At 40.3% G+C, this 21,073-nt stretch overlaps 1 long non-coding RNA gene across 8 annotated transcripts in view; it reads left to right on the top strand.

Moving 5' to 3' along the window:
• The window catches only part of LOC103160568, a 110,425-nt gene extending 95,261 nt beyond the window's left edge, over nucleotides 1–15,164 (top strand). The window contains exons 5-10 of one of the 8 annotated variants that reach the window (XR_004768252.1): nucleotides 3,291–3,453; nucleotides 6,204–6,341; nucleotides 6,937–7,057; nucleotides 9,582–9,684; nucleotides 11,052–11,840; nucleotides 11,961–15,164. This is a non-coding gene — a long non-coding RNA (uncharacterized LOC103160568). Of the gene's footprint in view, nucleotides 1–3,290; nucleotides 3,454–6,203; nucleotides 6,342–6,893; nucleotides 7,058–9,581; nucleotides 10,955–11,051; nucleotides 11,841–11,960 lie in introns of those variants that run through there. The other 7 variants (XR_003482864.2, XR_004768251.1, XR_004768250.1 and 4 more) reach the window with 7 other exon arrangements.
• The last annotated feature ends 5,909 nt before the right edge of the window (nucleotides 15,165–21,073 follow it).

Consider the following 21,073-nt stretch of genomic DNA (forward strand, 5'->3'; position numbering starts at 1 on the left):
CCCTTTCTTCTATTCTTCCCCTGACTCAACCTTTCTGGTCCCTCATGACCTCTGCATCCTTCCTCTTCTTCCCTTCTCATTCTCATAGTTCCCTCTTGATAATCCATTCTTAGAAACAATTATTGCCTGGAAAAACAGAGGTGAAGTAAAGGCAGAGATAACTCTATATTCTAGTGGGCTAGAATATAGAAATGAGAATTTGTTTTGTTAAGGCTGTTTGTTATACCTCTTTTTTATATAGACTTAGCCAACACAATCCTATCTAGTTTCAGTATTGCTTAAAACAGTTTGTTTCTTTTCACATTATTATATTCATAACAGAAATTTATTGCTACTCATTATTATTATTATTATTATTATTATTATTATTATTATTATTATAGTTTTCTATATACTGAAAAGCCAGGGGTAAATGGGTATAGACACCTGATACCCACATGTTTATAAAATTCAATGGATTTTGTAGGCAAGCCTGAGAAGGACAATCTTGCACATGTGTTAAACATACTTAATAGGCCAATGAGACTAAATACGGTGTTGATTGTATCTTAAGTGTACCCTTACATTTGAATATTCTCATTTCCATGGGGAACCAGAAGTCCTTTCAATTTTGGTGTTCTTCCCTTGTTCCCCCCTCCCCCCGCCCCCTTACAGGGGTCTCTCTCAATCCTCCCATTTTTTCTTTGACGCCAAGTCTGGGGAAACACTGAGGTTAGAGGACAACTTGTGGGAGTCAGTTAGTTCTCTCTTTCTATTCTGTGGGTCTCTGGAATTGAACTCAAGTGATTAGAGCCTAAGCCATTTCTCTGGTCCAAATCTAGAGTCTTTTTGACAAGCCAATCTTGAATTAACTGATATCTCGTAATACTGACACTTCCTTTGAGCAAAACTCTGAGGTATAATTACAAATTGAAGTGTCTTGACCCCTTTGAGTCTGCAGGAAATACACTATGAAAGAGAACAAACACCTTGGAAAGAACAGAAATTTTCACATGTCACAGTATAGAAATATGGTCACAATTTAGGGCTCACAGCATTTAAATACCTTCCTAGTCTGTGGCAGGAACAACTTGGACAAAATCTGAACAAAGAGTGAGAAACACCGAATTGAATCCAGATACTGTTTGTGGTGCTGATGTTCTTCTTCTTCTTCTTCTTCTTCTTTTTTTTTTTTTAACTTGACACAAGCTAGAGCTATCTAGAAAGAAAAAAACAAATGGCATTATTTTAAAAATACCACCACCAGGTTGTCTGTGGGCAAGTTTTCTTGTTTGGTGATTAGTAATTAGTAATTAATAAATAATGTGGCATGGCCTAGGCCATTGTGGGTGGGCCACCCCTGGGCGGGCGATCCTAGGTTGTATAAGAAAGCAGAATGAGAAAGTATAGGGGAGCAAGCCAGTAATCAGAGCTCTCATGGTTTCAGTTACTGCCTCCATCTTCTTGCCTGGAGTTTCTTTCCTGACTTCCTTCCATGATGGACTGTACATTGTAAGGTGAAATGACCCTTCCCCTTCCCAAGTTGCTTTTGGTCATGGAGTTAATCTCAGCAATAGGAAACAAAATATGGTTCTTTTTACTTACCCATTCTGTAGTCTTTGGTAAATTTTCTGTCTCTGAGTATGAGAATTGTCATCTGTAACTCAAGGGACCTAGATTATTTCAGTGATTTCAAATGCATTATTGTATTGTGCAATCCTTTATTTAAGCAAATTTTGTTGGCACCATCAAGAAATGAAATATGCAAGCAGATTTGCTGTTTGAAGTCTGGGTGGCTCTGTGGTTCAAAGGTTTCCCTGCACATATTGCCTGCTCTCACCAGTGGTTGTTGGTTTAATGTTACTGGACTAAATGACATCTGAGAGTTTTCTCCATTCTTAATGTCTGACTGAAAAGGCAGTGGCTAGCTTAGTAGATGTTAACATCTACACAAAACTCATGCTGAGCTGCCTTTTATAATTTTTTTGGGGGAAAGCAAACACCGAAGTTAATAATTCCTTAATACATCTCAGCCTACAGAAGAGTGATTCTTTAGGTAATGCTGAAAACAGTAGGCTTCAAAGAAGTTAGAAGGTGTGTTTATGAATAGAAGTCTCTTTTTTCTTCTGTTCACATTTAAACATAAATGCTTCTAAGAGAAATTTATAGAGCAAAAGTGGCTTTTGAGATTCTGGTAAATTCTTACACCATATACATGTTTCACAATGAAGAATTTCCATGCAAGTTACTGACCCCTGCACATATGTATGACATCAGCAAATGCTTTGATATAACAGGTATTGCATACACAATAGCCTTGAGGATGCTGGGGTTATGCTGACAAAACTCCAAGTTTGCTACCTTTTTGGTGGATTGCTAATCTGCAGTTCCCAGTTCATAGTTAGCTCTCCAAAATCTCTGTTGATTGAGTGGAAGAATGTAATAAAAATAGCCATGTCACTGAAAAAGCCTAGAACTTAATGAGAAAGCACATCCCTGGAAACAGAAGTTTATGAACTTGGCTGGTTATTGTATTTACCCATACATGATTATGTAAACATAAGCCCATAGAGCTGTTTTGTGAGCTGAGATCATAACTCCATAAAATGAGAGTGGAGTCCTTAGGGATTGGTCTATGGTCACAGAGAAAATAGTATCTGGAAATTAGACCTTTGGGCATGATTCTAAAGATAAATTGATAATCAGGTCACTTTAGAAAATGTAGTTACACAAGTTATAAAATGTAATTGTGTTTCTACCTCCTTGGTGGTGCTAAAAAAAATCCTCTAGTTTCTAATTGACTCATCCACTGTCTACTTGACTGGAAATTTTAGTTTCACACAGGCAAAACCAGGAAGAAGATCTATTGAGAGAACACTAGTTCTTTCCTTTTCAAAACATGTGTTATATTCACAGAGTTGAATCATCTTCTCATCTTGGGTTTGTGATTTCAAGCTACTCAGAACATAATTGCCATCTGAATTAGGGATGGTTATTAAGTATTGTAAAGCTTACAGAGCCCTAAGACAGCATGTTCCTTGTGTATCCAGTAAAGATTTGATTTCTGAAATGTTCCTTGATTAAAAGTGTGTCAGTTGGTTGTTTTTCCTATTGCTCTGACTATCCACCTGACAAAAGCAATCTAGGGAAGGGTGTATTCTGGTTCAGCGCTTAAGAGGGGAAACAGTTTGTCATAGCTGGGGAGGCAACATGGCTAGTCACGTTGTGTCCACAGTCAGGAACTGAGAAAGAGATGAATGCCATTGTTCACACTTTCTTGTCCCCTCCCACCCCTTTTTTATTCATTCCAGGACCACAGGCCATGAGATGGTACCACCCACATTCATGGTATGTCTTCCTTTCTCTGGTAAACTTTGGAAATGCCTTCAGGAGACACACCCAGGGAAGTGCCTCCTAGGTGATTCTAAAGCCAGTCTAATGAAGATTAACCATCATAAAAGGTCCCCAAGACAAGTAAGTCTTGTTTAAATGACACAGGATAATCAGTGTGGGATTAGAGACTCTCTGGAGCTCTTTCTAAGAGCATGAACAATGTATCTCAAGGCATATGTATCACTTAAATCTGTGATCTTCAGTTACTGCTGGTTTATATCAAAGTTACCTATTTGACTAAATGAAGAAATAAGCAGAAGTGTTCAACTGTAGAGTGGTAAATAAGTTTAATGGAATGATGGATGGAAAAAGATTTAAAAATGAATGAATTCCACACATTTATAAAGAGACTATAGTAAATTCAATAGCTTTCCCCACAGATCCTAGGGTTATAGTTATTGAAATTGTACAATGCTGTGATACAGCAAGTTCTTTAAAACTATGAGTAGGACTGTGTCCTTGACCTCCTTGGTTCTTAGAATTCTCATTTGTGTTTTCTTTGATGCCTTTTGTCATTTCTGAGTTTAGCACCTGCCACCTCTTTCCCACTTTCCTCTGATCGCCATCAATTTCATGCTGTTGTGAGGTAGAGAGGATAGAGACAATTCATAAAATTGATTTATAAAATATGTATTATGTTCCTGGAAATGTGAATAAGGTTTTTAGAACATTCTGAGGACCATAACTTCAGTCAAGTGTGTACTAAATGAATGATATTTGGGAGTGTATTTATTTGCTGTGTTCCTTTATGTCTGTTTACTTCTGGGCTTTGAAAGCATAGTATTTCCACTTGAGATGAATGAATGACACTTTTGTTTAGCTTGTTTTAGCATATTGTTATAAACTTGACTGTGAAAGACCATTGGTGTATATTGTTCTCTAAGCATGTCTACAGAATGCCTGACATTTCAACATAGACTGTTCTTAATCAGTTAATGGCAATGTATGGTTACAAGTGAACTAGTTAAAAACAAAATACTTAATAAATTCACTGATTACAAATACAAAACTTGCAATATAAATAAATGCCACAATATTTAGTCATTGCAACAATACCATATGGGAAACTGACATATCACTAAGTGACTGAAGAGAATATTTGTCTTTTAGCTGTGTTTCTGAAGGGACCAGCTTCCCTTTTGGCAGCCATAACGGCTGAACATGTGCTTCTATGACCTTGTCCTAGACACTAGAAAGTCAGATGCCTGCCTCGTGACAAGGAACCAATCAGAACTTAGCTGGTGGCGCTATGCTTTATGACCCTGGGTGTGCTTTATGGACAAGCGCACAGCAATGATGCACAAAGCATAGCAACCACCCTGGGAGGGCCTATGGGCCATAACAACAGTTGACCAATCAACACAGGACAAGCCCTCCAAGCCTGGAGGCACACCAATCCTGAACCTGTGCATACCCCTAGACACTCCCCTTTCGCTGCCCTATAAAGATCTGTACGCAGCAGCTTCGAACTGTCTTTGCTAGCCATCAGACATGGCGGGTGGATCAAAGACCCGAGCTAGCATGGCGTTAAACTACAATAAAGCCTCATGAAATTTGCATCAAGCTTTCGCCTCCATTCTGTGATTGGGGTGGCCGAGGTCCTGGGCTAAGATTCTGGAAGCCTGGGCTTTCTGAGGGTCTTACATTTCCACCACACACCATATTTTATAAAGCTGACCTGTCTCATCTTAAAATATCAGACTTTTATATCATATCAAGTATCTACCATGAAAAGCCATGTCAAATCTTTGAAACTACATTTTATCTAGAAACTAATCTCCTTTCAAGTGCTCCTTGTAAGATTCCTAAGTCATATGGAAAGCAATTATTTTCATGCTCAAGGCTCTTTCTATAAAACATATAGATTCATCCAATCTACTAGATTGACCATCAGACTGGGAATAAGCATTCACCAGAAATCTCAGATTAAAGTCCCTTGACATAGGGCTGGAGAGGTGGCTCGGAGTACTTGTTCCTCTTATGGAGGACCCAGGTTCAGCACCCAGCACCTATATGACTTATAAGCATCCATTACTTTACTTCCAAGGGACCTAGAACCTTCTTTAGGACTCCGATGGTACCAGGCATGCATATGGTACACATATATACACATGCAGGCAAAGCACACAAATCCATGAAATAAAATAAAATATGAAAATTTTAAGATCAAAAAAAAAAATCTCCTGAAGCAGCATAATGACAAAGAATGGAACCCTGAAATTGCCTGAAAGCCAAGCTAGGATAGCATTAGATAAGCTTGGACTGACCACAAATAATTCTTGTTCTCTGTACCTAATTTCACTCTCCACCAAAACAAACAAATGAACAAACAGAAAACCCCAAAAAGAATTGAAGCTGAGCTTGGTGGTACATACTTGGGAAATTAAAACAGGGAGATCGTAAGTCTAGGACCTTCCAGGGATATATAAGGAGTTATTTCAAAGCCAGCCTGGTGTACTTAGTGAGACTCCTTTCAAAATAAAACATGAAAAGAGGCCTGGGATATGGCTCAGTGGTAATGTGCTTGCCTAGAATATGTGATACCCCAGATATTGTTTCCACCTTCTCAAAGCAAAGAAAAACAAAGTCAAACTCCAAGGACTTTGAGATGCTCTGAAGTCTGCTCTAGTCCTGTCTCTGAAACACTTTAGCACAGTGGGCTCTATGAAATCCTCATCTTCACTGAGGAATTGAGAGTTTAGCTACCAACCTCAGGAAGAAGCAATATGGCCATCCTTTCTTGACTTTTCTCAGACTCCAAGGTAGTTCTACATCTTTGATGTTCTCAATTGCAAGGAACGAAGTGTAAGTAGCTTCCTGAATTCTCTTAGCAGTAAGGAGTACAAGTGATCCAACTTATAAGGAAGATGATAGCACTGGACGAACGAACCTGGGAATATGGCTGAATGGCCAAGGTGTATCTGAAGAAGTAAGGAGCCACATCTCACCTCTGCTTGGTTGGGTTCTCGGTGAGTTTTACGTTCTTTGTAATTTTGTATATTGCAAAAATTGATAGTAATTAAAAACTATAACATGAATTCATTACATGGATCCCAAAATAGTACAGATTATTGATGAAGCCCTTGGTTACTTCTCAGAGGTTGAAGGTGGTCCCTATTGTGCAAGCCCCCATACACTTAAGACATAGGACTCAGATGAATTGAGCTGGTTTTGACCTGAAAGTCTCCTTCCTTAGGTTTTACTTTCATGGTTTCAGAAAATTCTGTGCAAGATGCCAAAGAAGGGAAGCAATTATAAACAGTCTTACCCACCTGCAATATCCATGAACCATGACAATGATCAGCATGGGAAAATATCTGATTATTTCAGATGCAATGAGTGGTACTCACATGTTGGTGGCAGCTGTCTAGTTGAACTTGAGGCCCACTCAGCAGGAGGGAACTCATACCTGATACTGTAAATCCTAGGGCTAATGATGTCATGGACTTTTAAAAACATTCCACTACCACCACTTTTCTAGACCAGCATATAGTCTAAATCTTACTTTTATACCCACATAGAAGTGTAGCTGCCACCCCTCATCAAAGAAGCCTCTCTTTACAGCAGATGGAGACATCACAGAAAACCATAACTGGACACAGTGCAGAGGCCAACAGATTGTGAAGAGCAAGCTGGGTGTTGGTGGTGCACGCCTTTAATCCCAGCACTAGGGAAACAGAGGCAGGTAGGTTTCTGTGAGTTCGAGGCCAGCACTACAGAGTGAGTGCCAGGATAGGCTCCAAAGCTACATGAGAAACCTTGTCTTGAAAAAACAAACCAGAACAAAAAGGAGATGGTGAGGAGCCCAGCTCCAAAAGATACATCTACATTACAGCCCCTGCATCTTTGTCTCATGGAACATCGCAGAAGAAGGCATGGAAAGACTCTAAGAGGCAGGATGGCAGAAGCCAGCTATGAAACGGTTTCTCCTAGTAATGGTTGCAGAAATAAGATCAGAGCAATGGAACTATCAATGTGAAACAGAGAAAATTTCAGAGGTTTTTATCCCTAGACAAAGAACTAGAGAAAACTAATGACTAGTGTATGAAGGAGTGTATGAAACTAGTCCCTTTCTGGGATGAGTCTCTTACTGGTTGCTCAATACAGAATGGTCAGCCATAAAACTATACACACATTGTATGTATATTCATGTATACTTATATACATACATATGTACATATATATTGTCCTTGTCATTTGTATATAGCTACATATATATTGCATGCACACTATCTATACATGTATAGTACATATAACAATAATCAAAGAAATAGAAGCTGTCAATTTGAGAGGGGGCTAGAGTGAGGAAAGTGATATAATTCTAATTCAATTGAAACATACCTAAAAAGTAATTCATCTTATATGTCTGTTCTGTTAGATATTGACGTGCAAAGGGATAGTATGTAATTTATCCTTGTGTTTTTAATTTTTCCAGCACCTAGTAAGTATTTGTTGAATATTGTTGGGTCAAATTGAATTTTTTCCTCGTTTCCTTTACATCCATTCAGACAAGTGTGTGTGTGTGTGTGTGTGTGTGTGTGTGTGTGTGTGTGTGTGTGTGGTCATGATTCATAATTTATCCCCATTTACTTAGCTACATATATATTGCACATATATTAAGAAGCACAGAGGATTGGGGCTGAAAATGGAAGTTCTTTCCCTTTAGATAAAAGATCTTACTTTCCACATAAGGAAAAACATGGTTCACAAAGGTAAAGGGACTATACTCACACAGCTAATGGTTTTCTGAATGTAATCTCTGTGAAAGTAGGCACTTATGACATTTTAAATCTATATCCATATCAATAGCACTTAGAGGCTTGGAACAGAGCAGGTGCTCAATAAATATTTATTAAGTAGATAATTTAATGCCATTTGTTTGGGACAGATTTTCTCACTATTTTCTGTCTTTCTTCTGAATGGACTAGAATCTCAGAGAGGGTGTTGTCTATAAAGTTTTCGTTTCCTCACTGAGAACGAAAGGCTCATCATTTGTGAGATTTATGATGAACTACGCTGTAAACCGTAGTTATTGTTACAAAGGAAATGAGAAATGAAGGCAATGGAAATCACTGTAAGGTGAACTCAATTTCTTCATAGTTGATTATTCACTTGTGTGGCTCAGGATGCTTCAGACCTGATGCCTAATGGGTCAAGTGTGGTGACACTGTAAGGGAGAGGGACAAAGAGCCAGGGTGGGCTGAGGGAAGACTCAGGTGCATTACGCAGAGGCCATTACACAGTCCTGGGAGAGCATTTTGGGGACCAAGGCCATGTCTGGAAGCATCTCTTAGCATCCAGGGCCTGAGGATTCAAGTGATGGTCCCTGTGTAAAAACAGGGCTGCAGAGAAGTGAGAACGGAGCTGTTCAGCATTTGTAAGAAATGAACTGGATTATAGTCTCATGAAAACAGTCTGAGGAAACGTGGGTTCCCAGTGTGACACCAGAAGAAGCCAGACCAAGAATTGGACAATCTTCCAGGGCACATTATTTCATCAGTGATGGAGGGAGGGAAATCACAATTCTATGGGAAGGCTGAGCTAGACTAATGGATACTGACTGTGATAATGCATGTAAGAGTCCTGGAAACAGGGAATCAGATCTCAGCTATATTTTAATTCCTAATATATCAACCCATGTTAGAAGCATGGCACCATTCAATTCAAAGTCCTGGGACATTAAATAATGTGGGAAGGAGCATGGGGAGATTTCACTGGTCCATCCACCTCACTCTTCTTAAACTGGAAGACATCTTTGGGAGGCACTAATACAGTCCAGGGCAGCAGCTAATGTCAGCCAGTTTCCTTCATTTACAGTAAGGTTGGTTCAAGCTACTCACCAATCTATTGTTGTTTACTTGCAGACACCTAGTTACTGTTTGCTCCCAATTAAGACTTATATTTTAATTTGGATATGAGCTAGATTCACTGGGAGACAAAGAAAAATGCCAGAGCACATGAGAAATGCATAGGACAGAAACATTTCATGCAATCCAAGCAGTGTCTAAAACTTGTCTCCCTCCATCTCATAGTTTTGCAGTCATTCAAGTTAAGGCTAGCATATCTTTAAGAGTTTTTATGCCAAGCAATATTTTAACCTATGTATCATGAGCAGTAAAGTCGGGTTATCACACAGGTATGAGTATCAGCATTATTGCTTCATTTTATGACCACCTCTTCCTCAAAATTTGATTTTACTGTGCTTCCAGATCTCCCCCTTCTGCTGCAGGATCCGCTGCATCTTTCTGATTTGTCTCCCTCCTGATACAAAAGCCCTGGAACCCAGTTCAGTATGATTCAGCAGAAGTCTGGGTAAGGACTTGCGGTGAATACCGCCTCTACTGTGTCCTTGAAATTGGGGACTGTCAGCAAAGCAGATAAGTCAATCTGAAGGCTTCTCTAGGGGAGCCATGCGGAGCTCTTCTCGCTGTCAACAGCACTTCCTGTTCACAGCTTCAGCCCCTGGAAATGCTTTCGCTGAACAGCAAGCCCAGGCTGTCAACCACTGCAGTGGAGGCCTTTGTTGGCAACTTCTCTGCCTGTGCACACAGAGGACTCATTCTTCCACAAAAGGCCAGGCAGCCTGCTGATGGGCCAAGCCAGTTTACACGGATGTTGCTCTCCAGAGGAAAGGCAAGCGAGCATGGATTGGTGCGGGGCATAATGAAGCCATTTATCTCTCTGCAGTTTTGTGTCCCTTCCCCAGTATATGCTGCCTTCAGCGTGCCTCCTGTACCACGCTTTGAGAGGCAATTCTTAACAGACTGAAATACCTCTGACACTCCTTCCTCTAAGATAAATTCCTGAATATACAACAGAGGCTCTTACAAGGTGCTGTCTCCAGCGTCCCTTGGGGGAAATGCTTTGAGGAGAAAGTAATGTCAATGACACCCCTCCTCACACCCACCTTTCCTTTGATCTCAGCGTATTTACCTGTGGCTTACTGGTATCAAGACAAGCTAGGAATGGAACATTGGGCTTTGAAATAAGTCTGGTTCTCCAATAGGCTCTCTTTGAAGTCAGATCCATTATGTATTGTTTATTGCCCTTTCAAGCATGCCCACATGGATTTCTAAGACTGGGACTCATCTTTACTTATTCAAAGGAATTCCAGTTTGTTTCCATATTGGCTATCTTTGAATATATATATATATATATATATATATATATATATATATATATATATATATATATCTCGAGTGAAATAGTGCCTCTGGAGTCCATTTTGTTCACTTTCAAAGTATTTTAACAATATACGTTAAGGGCAATTTTACATTCCCTCTACACCATTACTATCTTCCCAAGCACAATTATATGTCAAGTGAACGACTCAGAACTTCTTATGCCCTGTAATAAATCATCAGTGTAATGGGTAAAAAGAATTTGTCATTGTTCAGTGTGTATACAGAGTTATGTGGCATCTAACCTCAAATTTCTTTTAGATCATATATAAATACATAATAAAATAATAATACTCATTAGTCAACACCAAATATAAGTTCCAGATGTCTGAACATCAAAGTATTTATAGGCCTATAGGAACCGCCTTGAGACAGGAACCGCTTCTCGGGAATGGGACTGGGAGACAGGGCTGTGAAACCCTCTGGAGTTCTCTGAAACAAAAGCTATTCTTGTTTATACATAAATTATGAATGACTTTTTTTTTTTTTTTTTTTAAGGCTGACTCATTGGCCAGTACATGTGCCTACAAATCCGGTTTCACAGGCGAATGAGATCTGACTAGACTAACAAGAATTCTACAACAAATCATTTTTTCCCATTTTGTCTGGCGGTTCAGCCACTGCTCTTGTTAAGGCACAGCGGAGTTTGTTTCTTTGGCTACTTGCCTTGCCACAGACCCATACCACTTAGTTGCCAAGCAGGGGTTCGCTGCCCCAGCACATGGCAGAGCTAGGTGGTGGAAGAATGGACTCTTGTGCTAGGTGGTGGAAGAATGGACTCCACAGCTCCCTCAGGTGGTGGGACTGAGTGCTAGCAGGTGGGTCCCTGGAAGAAAGCCACCCCACACCCACCCCAGGCAGATGCCAATTCCAGAATTGTTCCCCTTCCCAACCCTCAACTTAGTAGCCTTGAATCAGCAGTGAGTATAGGAGAAGGGCCCTGGAGGCTCGGAGTGTGACTGTGCCACTTAGTCACTGCCTGATCTTTAACAAATAAGCTGACTTTCCTCTTAGAATTTCTCAGTCATACAATGAAGTCACACAGAATAACCTTTCAGGTCTGGTCCAGCGTCAATGAACTATGGTATGGTTTTGCTCCAGCTACACAGGAAGAATGAAATACATTTCAGGCTCATCAATATCAAGTCCCTGTCCCCTGTGGTCAATATTACTAATGAGTGGCTTCATTAATCATGATCCAATAGAGAATTTCACCAGCAACACAGATCTCCCCAAACTGGAAGCTAATTCTCTTCTGTAGGAAGGAGCAAGAGTGAGAGATGACAGGTAATTTCTGGGGATTTGAAATGGAAAATTCATGTCCATGTTACTTTACTTGTTGGCAATATATAAAAAGAAATAAACCAAACCACCTCTTGTCCCTTCCTGCCTCATCTCCCTCCACAGGAAGGAGAGAAAGGAGGACACTTCACACTAGCAGTGACTCAAACTCTCCAGGGACTGAGTCTGTGAATGTCAAGAATTGCAAACATGAGCTCTTCATCCAAGTTTTTTTTTACCCTAAATGCTTTCTGCTGATTTCTATAACCACCAAGAAGTATCCTCTAGAGAGAAGTGTTTGTTTCTTGAAGCATCACAGAGGAAGATCAGCATTTGACTCTGAGTTCCAGTGAGCTTTTTGGAGAAGCCATTTTGAGTGGAGATAATGAAACTTCTTTTCTACTTTGGCTTGGAGGGGATTTGTTTTTATCAGCACACTTGTCCCTTCTAAGAACCTTGAGGTGCTGGGGACATGGCTCGGTGGGGAAGAGCACTTCCATGCAAGTTTCTTCCATATGGGGAACTGAGGTTGAGTCTTCAGTAAATTTGTGAAAGAACCAGAAGGCATGGTCATGTGTGTTCATAATCCCAACATTGGGGAACAGAGGCAAAAAGATCCCAGGAACTTGCTGGCTGGCCAGTCAGCCTAGCCAAAAAGACAGACTTCCAGTTCAATGAGAGACACTGTCTCAAGGCATGTGGGTAATGAGTGATAGAGGAAGATAGATATCCAGTGTCTTTCTCTAGTCTTCCCACATGTACACACAGTCATAGGTATATATGTACACTGCATAAACTCCCCCCACAAGAAATCTTGACTTTCCTCTGATGAATTTTGACCAACACAAATTTGATCAAGAGTGGTCATGTATTAGTCTTTGTTAATAAACAATGGTGAGCACCCACCGTCAGCTGGGGATAAAGGCAGCATAGACTGGAGATGATTTAAACCTTGAAGCCTGATATTGCACAATTAACAATAAACGCATTATTACTTGATGCATTTGCTCAAACAAAAACCACATGTGACTGGGAATTTGAAAACTGAACAGACATTGGCAAATGTTTCCCAAATATAATACACCATCTTGACAGCTAATGCATCAGCAATGTTTACTTCAGCAAATGTTTCCAATTTGGAGGAAGGGAAAAATGGAGTGTCTAATAATAACCTCTTACATCTGAATACAGCCCAGTGCTTTGCAGTTTTAAAAGCACTTCCCATGTATACATCCGCTCAGCTGATCACTCAAACCACCCTGGGAGGTGGGTGGGATGTATATTATGTTATTGCCCAACAATTTGTAGCTCCCAGCTTGTCATTCTGTCTTGTGTCTCATCATTTCACACATGCTCTTTCTGAGCCCTGGAGTGCCCCATTCTCCCTTCCCTGCCCCATTTTTTCATGTAGATAATTCCCAATCAACTGTGAAAAAGCAATGCAGATGATGCTACCTTTCAAATAGCCAGGAAACTTCCAGTCTGGCATAGATGTTTCTCTTCTGTATTTCCCCTCTGGCCGGTGCCACATGGCAAGGGAATGAGTTACTCTGAACCCCTCTCTCTGTTTGCTTTTCTGTCTGTCACTATTCTACGCTCTAGCCTAATAGCATAGCTTCATCTTATTTAACATCTTCAGTGCCCTCCATTGTCCCTGTCACACAGTGAAGGCTCTTTATGTTGAAAGAATGAAGGCTCCTCATCTGGAAGAAGCCAAACAGATGCTTACAAATTCGTATGTCTTGTTCAAGGTTACACTGCTAGTGAGGGGTAATGGTTGAGCTGTGTTTCTGGTTTTCTAGTCCAATAGTCTTTGTACAGTTTAACACTACATCTGTTCAGCTTATTTCTATCGAAATACATGAGAAGATTATGGGTAGAACGCAATAGTGTTTTGTTGGTATTTCTGTGGTTTATATAAGAAGCCATTGGAAATATGCTAACTGCTTTTTTTTTTAGTTCTTTCTTCACTTATTGTTTAGATTTTTACCTGTTTTCTTTTAGGCATGCATGTGGGTGTACACATGCCACAGTTTGTATGTAGAGGACCCAGGATAACTTGTGAGAATCTGTTCTCCTCTTCCATCATATGGGTTTTAGGGATTAGACTAGGGTCAGCAGGCACAGTGGTCAGAGCTTTTATTCACTGAGCTATCTTGCCAGCTCATATTTGTTATTTTTTAATTCATTGTTTACTTCCTATTTTCTCCCAACAAATATGTGAGGCAGTTTAAGTTAAAGTTTATGTAAAACAAGGATAAAAGACAAAACAATGGACAGACAATAGGAAGAAAGAAGAGAAAACATTGCATGAGAAATTGTTGACCAAGAGTATTGATGATAGTTGATCTTTCAACTTGGTCTGGAGAATGCCAGGGTTTAACCAGGCAGGAGAAACATATTGCTTTTACCATTGTGTAAAGGGAATGGCATGGGGGAGCTCTGCCTCTAGCATTAAGCACTAAGAGGAATTTATTGCACACACAGTGGTTTGGATCCATGAAAGTCATAATATAAAACTATAAATGAAATATACCTTCAAATGATGCTCATAACAGAGGAATTCACTCATCGAACACGTATCAAGTATCTCCCACGTGTCAGGAACTGTGCTGATGACTGGGACACAAGCTCAAAAGCTCACCATGTATGGAAGTACACATGTTGTTATTTTGGAGCAATAATTATATAACACATTAGAGTGTCAGAAGAAAAAGAAAGTAACTATTAATGGGACCTTAGAGATGGAAGGCTCCCTAACTAGTGCCCATCCCGCCCTCATGTGTGTAGAGGCCAGCAGTCAATGTCAAGTGTTTCCTCTACGGATTTCCATCTTATAGTTTGAGACAGGGTTTCTTACTAATCCTGGAATGGGTCAGTTGGCCGGATTGTCTAGTCATTAAGTTCCTGGGACCTTCTTGTCTCTAACTCTTACAGCTAGCACTGAGATATATATTTCCCATCGCCTCTCTCTCTCTCTCTCTCTCTCTCTCTCTCTCTCTCTCTCTCTCTCTCTCTTCTCTGTCATCTATCTATTTATATTTGTAACAAGGTTGCTGAGAACCTGACTGATCTACCTTTTCAGTCCCTTAAGTGTCTTATGGTAACCCCTAAAATAATGGGGGCATCATTGCATTAAATTATTGTTATCATAAAAATGTCTGTCTATATCAGGAAACAATAAACTCAGAATATGAGCATAGGTTGTATTTTTGGATTCATCTTTTCTACTTAGGATTTTTTTTTTTAGAAAAAAATTACAGTCAATAAAATATAAAGTTGCCGGGCAGTGGTGGCACATGCCTTTAATCCCAGCACTTGCGAGGCAGAGGCAGGCGGATCTCTGTGAGTTCAAGACCAGCCTGGTCTACAAGAGCTAGTTCCAGGACAGGTTTCTCGAAAAAACCAATATATATATATATATATATATAATATATATATATATATATATATTGATATACCAATGTTTGATAATAAAAGAATCACTAACTTCATTACTTTTTGCTTATGTTTCTGTCAATTCTTTCATATAATGTTTGTATGTGTTGTATAATTGTTGTTCAAAATAGCATATGAATGTCCATACATGGACAGCTCTCTGCAACAGATGTAGGAAACGAACCTAATAATAAATTGTCTGGCCTCAGAAAACATGGCTAGAGCAAAAAGTCCACATTTTGTTCCTGTAATTTGTAACACACTCAGAAAATCCCCAAGCTGGCTCAGAACCAGTGGACAGACCCTCCAGCACTGGCCTCATAATGGGGAGCCTATTTTTCTTTTATTATTGGTCACTGGAAAAGCCTAGTAACTATTTTGCACTGACAGTCTCTCCAGGATAGAGAGCTTGTTTTTCCTGGATTTTTGTATATTTTTAGGCGGTCATCTTGGGCAGTCTGGCCTTGTATCAAAAGTCTTTTCAATTGAAAAGGTTCTCCCTTGGGCTATTGGTAGAAAAATATGCTCTCTGTATCTTTGTGTCTATTTTGGGGGTCACGGCTGGGCTCCAGTTCTCCATCTTCTTGTAAGGCAGCTTCTCTTTCATCTCCTCATCCCCACAGTTTGCTGGGGAAAAGGAAGGAAGGAACAGAACCCTAGAGCTGTGACCACTTTTCTAAATGACTGTCTCAAAAGTGGCCAAAACCTGGCAACAGTGAGACATTGATTCCATTTTTTTCAGACCGATGAAGGGTGGGCACAAATGCTGCCAAGAAGGGAGAAGCCTCCATGACTCTGGACAGTCAAGGTCTGATTGTCTGAACCATGAGGACTGATAGTGGGTAGAGCTTTGGAATTTTTACTTGTACTTCACATTGACTTGAGTGTAATTTCTTCTGTGTAATTCTGGAACATGCTTGTGCTCCCTGATGCCCCCCAAAACCATTTTTATGGCATTCGTAAGGTTACTATTGCTCTATTTGTTAGCAGCTAAGTGAGGCAGGTGCTCACAGAGACAATTAACAGACCTTCCAAATCCTTTTTAATGGAAAAGAAAGGTAGGCATGCCCAGACATTTTCCTGTTTATGATTTTAACCCTTCTAACATATAACTCACAACCTTGAGATGAGTATTCATCTTTCCTTCTTGAGCTATAACCTTAAACTAAACATGTTCAGTGAAATACAGATTTTTAAAATGAATGTGCCTGCCTCTGAAAACAATTTTTTCGTGTGGATGTTTACTGGCTCCCTCATAGTTTCTGGGTTTGAGGAGGAAACTGTTCTGGAATAACTCCAGTACTCTCCTTACCTGATGCATGCCTCAACCTTTATCTATTTATTTTCTGAGTGTCTTTGTCCACTCTATTCTTACAGTGTGATGAAACCACTTGCATTTGGTTAGACATTTGGTTTGTGTTTAGTGATACGGAAAAAGAGACATTTAATCATAAAGGAGACTCAAGCCCGAACTCTCATTACTTTAGAACATCATTTATCAATTTGGAAAGTACCAGACAAGACCCCTGACTTCTTACTTGTGTATCCTGTGGACAAGATGGGAAAAGGAATTAACTTGGCACCGTCAGTCACTAGTATCATGGGGACATGTTAATATGCCATCTACATGATTTCATCTACCAATGTGACAGGAAAGAATGCTTATCTCCATTTCCTAGTGATTCATTTCAAAGGGTCACACCATTGTGATGGCAGAACATGGATGGTCTGATGTTAATATGATGCTCGAGTCTGGTGGCCCATGGACTCCTTGTGTGCTTAGCATACTACTGCCTTCCTCAATACAGTTTTAAGGGATAATGAATGTCTTAGTGTTTCTATTGCTTTAACAAAACACCATGGCCAAAATGTTAGAGAAGAAAGGGTTTATTTGGCTTATACTTCCACATTGCTGTTCATCGCTGACAGAAGTCAAGAAACTCAATCAGGCAACTCTGAAGGCAAGAGCTGATGCAGAGGCCATGGAGGGCTGCTGTTTGCTGATTTGCTTCCTCTGGCTTGGCCAGCCTGTTTTCTAGTAGAACCCAAGACAACCAGCCTAGGAAAACATCATCCGCCATGGGCAGGGCCCTCCCGCATTGATAACTAATTGAAAAAATGTCTTACAGCTGGATCTCATGGAGGCATTTCCTCAACTGAGACTCCTTCCTCTCTGATGATTCAAATTGTCACAAAACCAGCCAGTTAAGTGATGTACTTCCGTAACAGGCTTCCTTGAAGGACTTTTTTTCCCACAGGATAAGATTACAAGTAGAGCAGAGGCTGAGGCCAATGTACATCTTAGGGAAACACTGATTCCTCCAGTTATATTGTGCAGAGACAATAAAGAATAGGAAGTGTTGATGGACACCAAATTTCTTTCTAATGAAGCTAGAGATCTCAGAGAAAAGCACTTAATGACATTTCATGGCTCTTCACATACAATCTACTTACTTGATTCTCAGGTTCTCTTACTTAGTTAAAAGGACAGGATAAGGGGCCTGACATCCACATGGTTTCACTTTTAAAAAGGACATGTGTAAGGGTCAATCCTTTGGGCATTCTGCATAGTTTTAGGGAGTGGCTCCTTTTCAGGGGAGAGCAACACACAACTATAGGAAACTTTGAAGTCTAAAGCTGGGGTTCTGAGAGTTTAACTGTTAGACTCTATAGAGTCTTGTGGAGTTGCTCCCTATCCTTGCTCTGCCCCTACGTGATTGTATAATTTACTTCGAGGTGACTTACTCTCTCTATGTCATCTAAAACCCTTTTCTTTTCAAATAGAGAAGGCTTGTGATTTATTTTAAAGGTGTGCTTGAAACCAGCCTACAGTCCATGTCCAGTGTCAGGTCAGTCACCTGTTGTGTCTCTTCCTGACAGCTTTTGGTGAGACTGCTCTCTGATAGTCTCTGCTGACATCAGAGCAGTGTCCCTGTGAGGCTGCCTTAAGAATATAGGTGGCCCTTGACCCCATGAACCTGTTGCAGTATGGGGAATAACCTGCTTTACTATCCACTCCTGGACCACCGTCGAGAGCATCCCAAATTTCTCTTGAAGTTACAGCCTCTTCTCACCTTCTTCTGGAATGATAGTGGTGTTTGGTGGCTCAGGCCTGCGATTGCAGCTACAGGGGATGCTGAAGCAGAAAGGCTGTCAGTTCAAAGCCTGCCTGTGCTGCAAGGAAAGTTGAAGGTCAGTTTGGACAGATTTGTGGGGCCCTGAGTTGAAATAATTTATAAAAACAGTACCTGGGGATATAGCTCAGTTGAAAAGCACGTAGCTAATAGACAGGAGGTCCTAATTCAACCCTAGAACAACCCTAATAATCAATCAATCAATCAGTCAATTGAAATGAAAAGAAATAGTTGCCCACCATTCTAGAACCTACCTTATCTCCAACTGTACCAATTCTTTGTTTCTGTCAACACCAATATAAGAATCTTATAAACTAGAATTTGATAGTATTCTCATTATTCTTTCTAGCACAGGGTGCCTAAGCAACCTGCTGCCTTGGCTCTGTTATTAACATCATCTAGTCTGTCTGCACCTCTGGGTCCCTGTGGGTTTTCCCATAGGGTTGAGACAGATTCTCATATCCTCCTAAGTCTGTGCATTTCACTCCCAGAATGCTCCCCCTCAGAGCTGTACTTTCATATCAGAATCTGTTCCTTTAATAGAGTAAATTAGATGTAGACTTTCAGGCATCTGATGTGGGTCCTTATCATGAAAAAAGAAAGCAGTGTTTGTCTACAACTGTGGAATCAATGACTCTTTCCAACTTGGGAGAATCTATGAATTCAGTGGAAACACTGTAAGAAAAATTGTAACATGGTCTTCTATTCTGACTTCAGAATGAGTGCATCCCCCCCCAGTATTCTAACAATGCATTCCATTTCTGTAAGTTTGCCTTAAAAAACCCTGCTTGTGGACATTTCTGACCTGTAAAACCATATGCAGATAAATAAGATACATTCTTGGACACCAAAATTCAATCTGTTTAAACCACAGATCTCTCCTCTACCATTAAAATAATTTTTAAAATTCCAGTTTGTGGCTCTACTTTGGCAGTCACCATCGATCCTAAACTAGGTTGTGCTATTTTGAAAAACAAAAAAAGTATTCTACCCAGATCTATTTTTCCTTGTCGACTGCCTTTGCCACAAAAGACTAAGTTTGTCTCTGTAATTACAACGAGAGTTCAGTTATAGAACACTTTTACAGGGAGCCTTAAAAGTAGCCTGGGTATTTTAATAAGTATCTAAAACATTTTTCTGATTCTTGTAGTAGTCCTATTTTCAAATAAAGAGACCTGTCTTTAAATGAAATGCACATCATCTCTAGAATATGAAGACACCCCAGCTCCTTAACATTAAGCAATGGAAGTGAAAGACACAGATTCTCATCTCCAAGTGGGCTTTTTGGTCTGATGGAGTGGAAAGAACACTGAATTAGACATGTGGAAAATGGAACGCTAGCTCTTAGTGCTAATTACTAAATTAAGACTTAAATTCTTCATGCTGTGAATTTTCATATGTAAGCTATGCAAATGAGCTCTCTACCTCACGAGCTTGTGATGTGGCTCAAGGGAAATAATCTTTAGAAAATTGTACTAAGAATACAAAAGACTTTCAAATATGAAATGCCTATGCTACATTCTTTAGGAAGCATGGGTTTGCATGGGTATTGAATGCTATGTGCGTGTGCGTGTGTGTGTGTGCGTGCATGCATGAGAGAAAGAGAGAGAGAGAGAGAGAGAGAGAGAGAGAGAGAGGGTGTCTTCATCAATTGCTCGATATAGAATTTTCTGAGACTGGGTCTCTAAACTTGAAGCTCACCAATGCAACTTAGACTAGTTGGCCAGAGAGTCCCCAGCAATCCTTTGGCCTCCACCTTGTCAGCACTGGGTTTGCAAATGGTTCTCCCAGCACTTTTTAAGTGGGTCTTCTCAGGTCTTCAGGCTTTTGAGTCATCTGCCCAGCCCCCCAAATGCTTGTTCTGTGAAGCAGCCAGCTGTGTGACTTGCCCTCTGTTAATTCCCCTCTCTGAAACTCAGATTCCTCATTTGTTAGTATAAAACCATTTTGAGTGATGACAAGAATGAAAAGAGAACACACAACGAGTGTTCAAGAATAGTATCTCTTATTACTTTTCTCCACTGAACGAGGCATTCATGTCAGTATATCCAAGCTATAAATACACTGTGCCCTAGACCAGGCAATCTTGGAACATTTGACTCAATAGCTTTTCTTTTTCCTTTATGAAAAATTGATACTGTGGGCAGACTTGTGGCTGTCCATGTCATTAAGTTCAGAAATAAATGTCCCCGACCACAAACTCCTGTCTCATCTCCAAGGCAGCTCAGCTTTTCAGTGTGCAAATGAGTTGAGTGTGCTTTTGCCTGCAAGGATCATCTCCATCTCTTAGGGCAGGGCCAGCGCAGGGAGCTCTCAGGCATGGTGACTTTCAGTCTGTTGTGTCTATGGATTTTCCTCATGCCGGTGTCACTTCCTCTCAGAAGTCCAGATTTAAGCAAGGGGATCAAATGGGCACTGAGGGACAGGACAGAATGTAAGGATGGTGATAAACAGAATGTAAGTGTCCAGGTGGGGGAGAGCCACTCTTGCTCAGCTGACAGTTGCTAGACAGGAGTGCCAACAAGTTTTTCTTTGTTCTGTTTGGCTCTCTAAATGTCACAAATTTGAATTTTAGGTGATATTTTCCAGTATTGAATATTGACCACTGATGCAAACTTCACCCTAGCTCTGTACGTTTAGAGTTTTCAGTGGCTATCCTTGTGTACT

The sequence above is a fragment of the Cricetulus griseus genome, chromosome 2 (genome assembly GCF_003668045.3).
Source record: "Cricetulus griseus strain 17A/GY chromosome 2, alternate assembly CriGri-PICRH-1.0, whole genome shotgun sequence".
NCBI classification, from domain to species: Eukaryota; Metazoa; Chordata; class Mammalia; order Rodentia; family Cricetidae; genus Cricetulus; species Cricetulus griseus.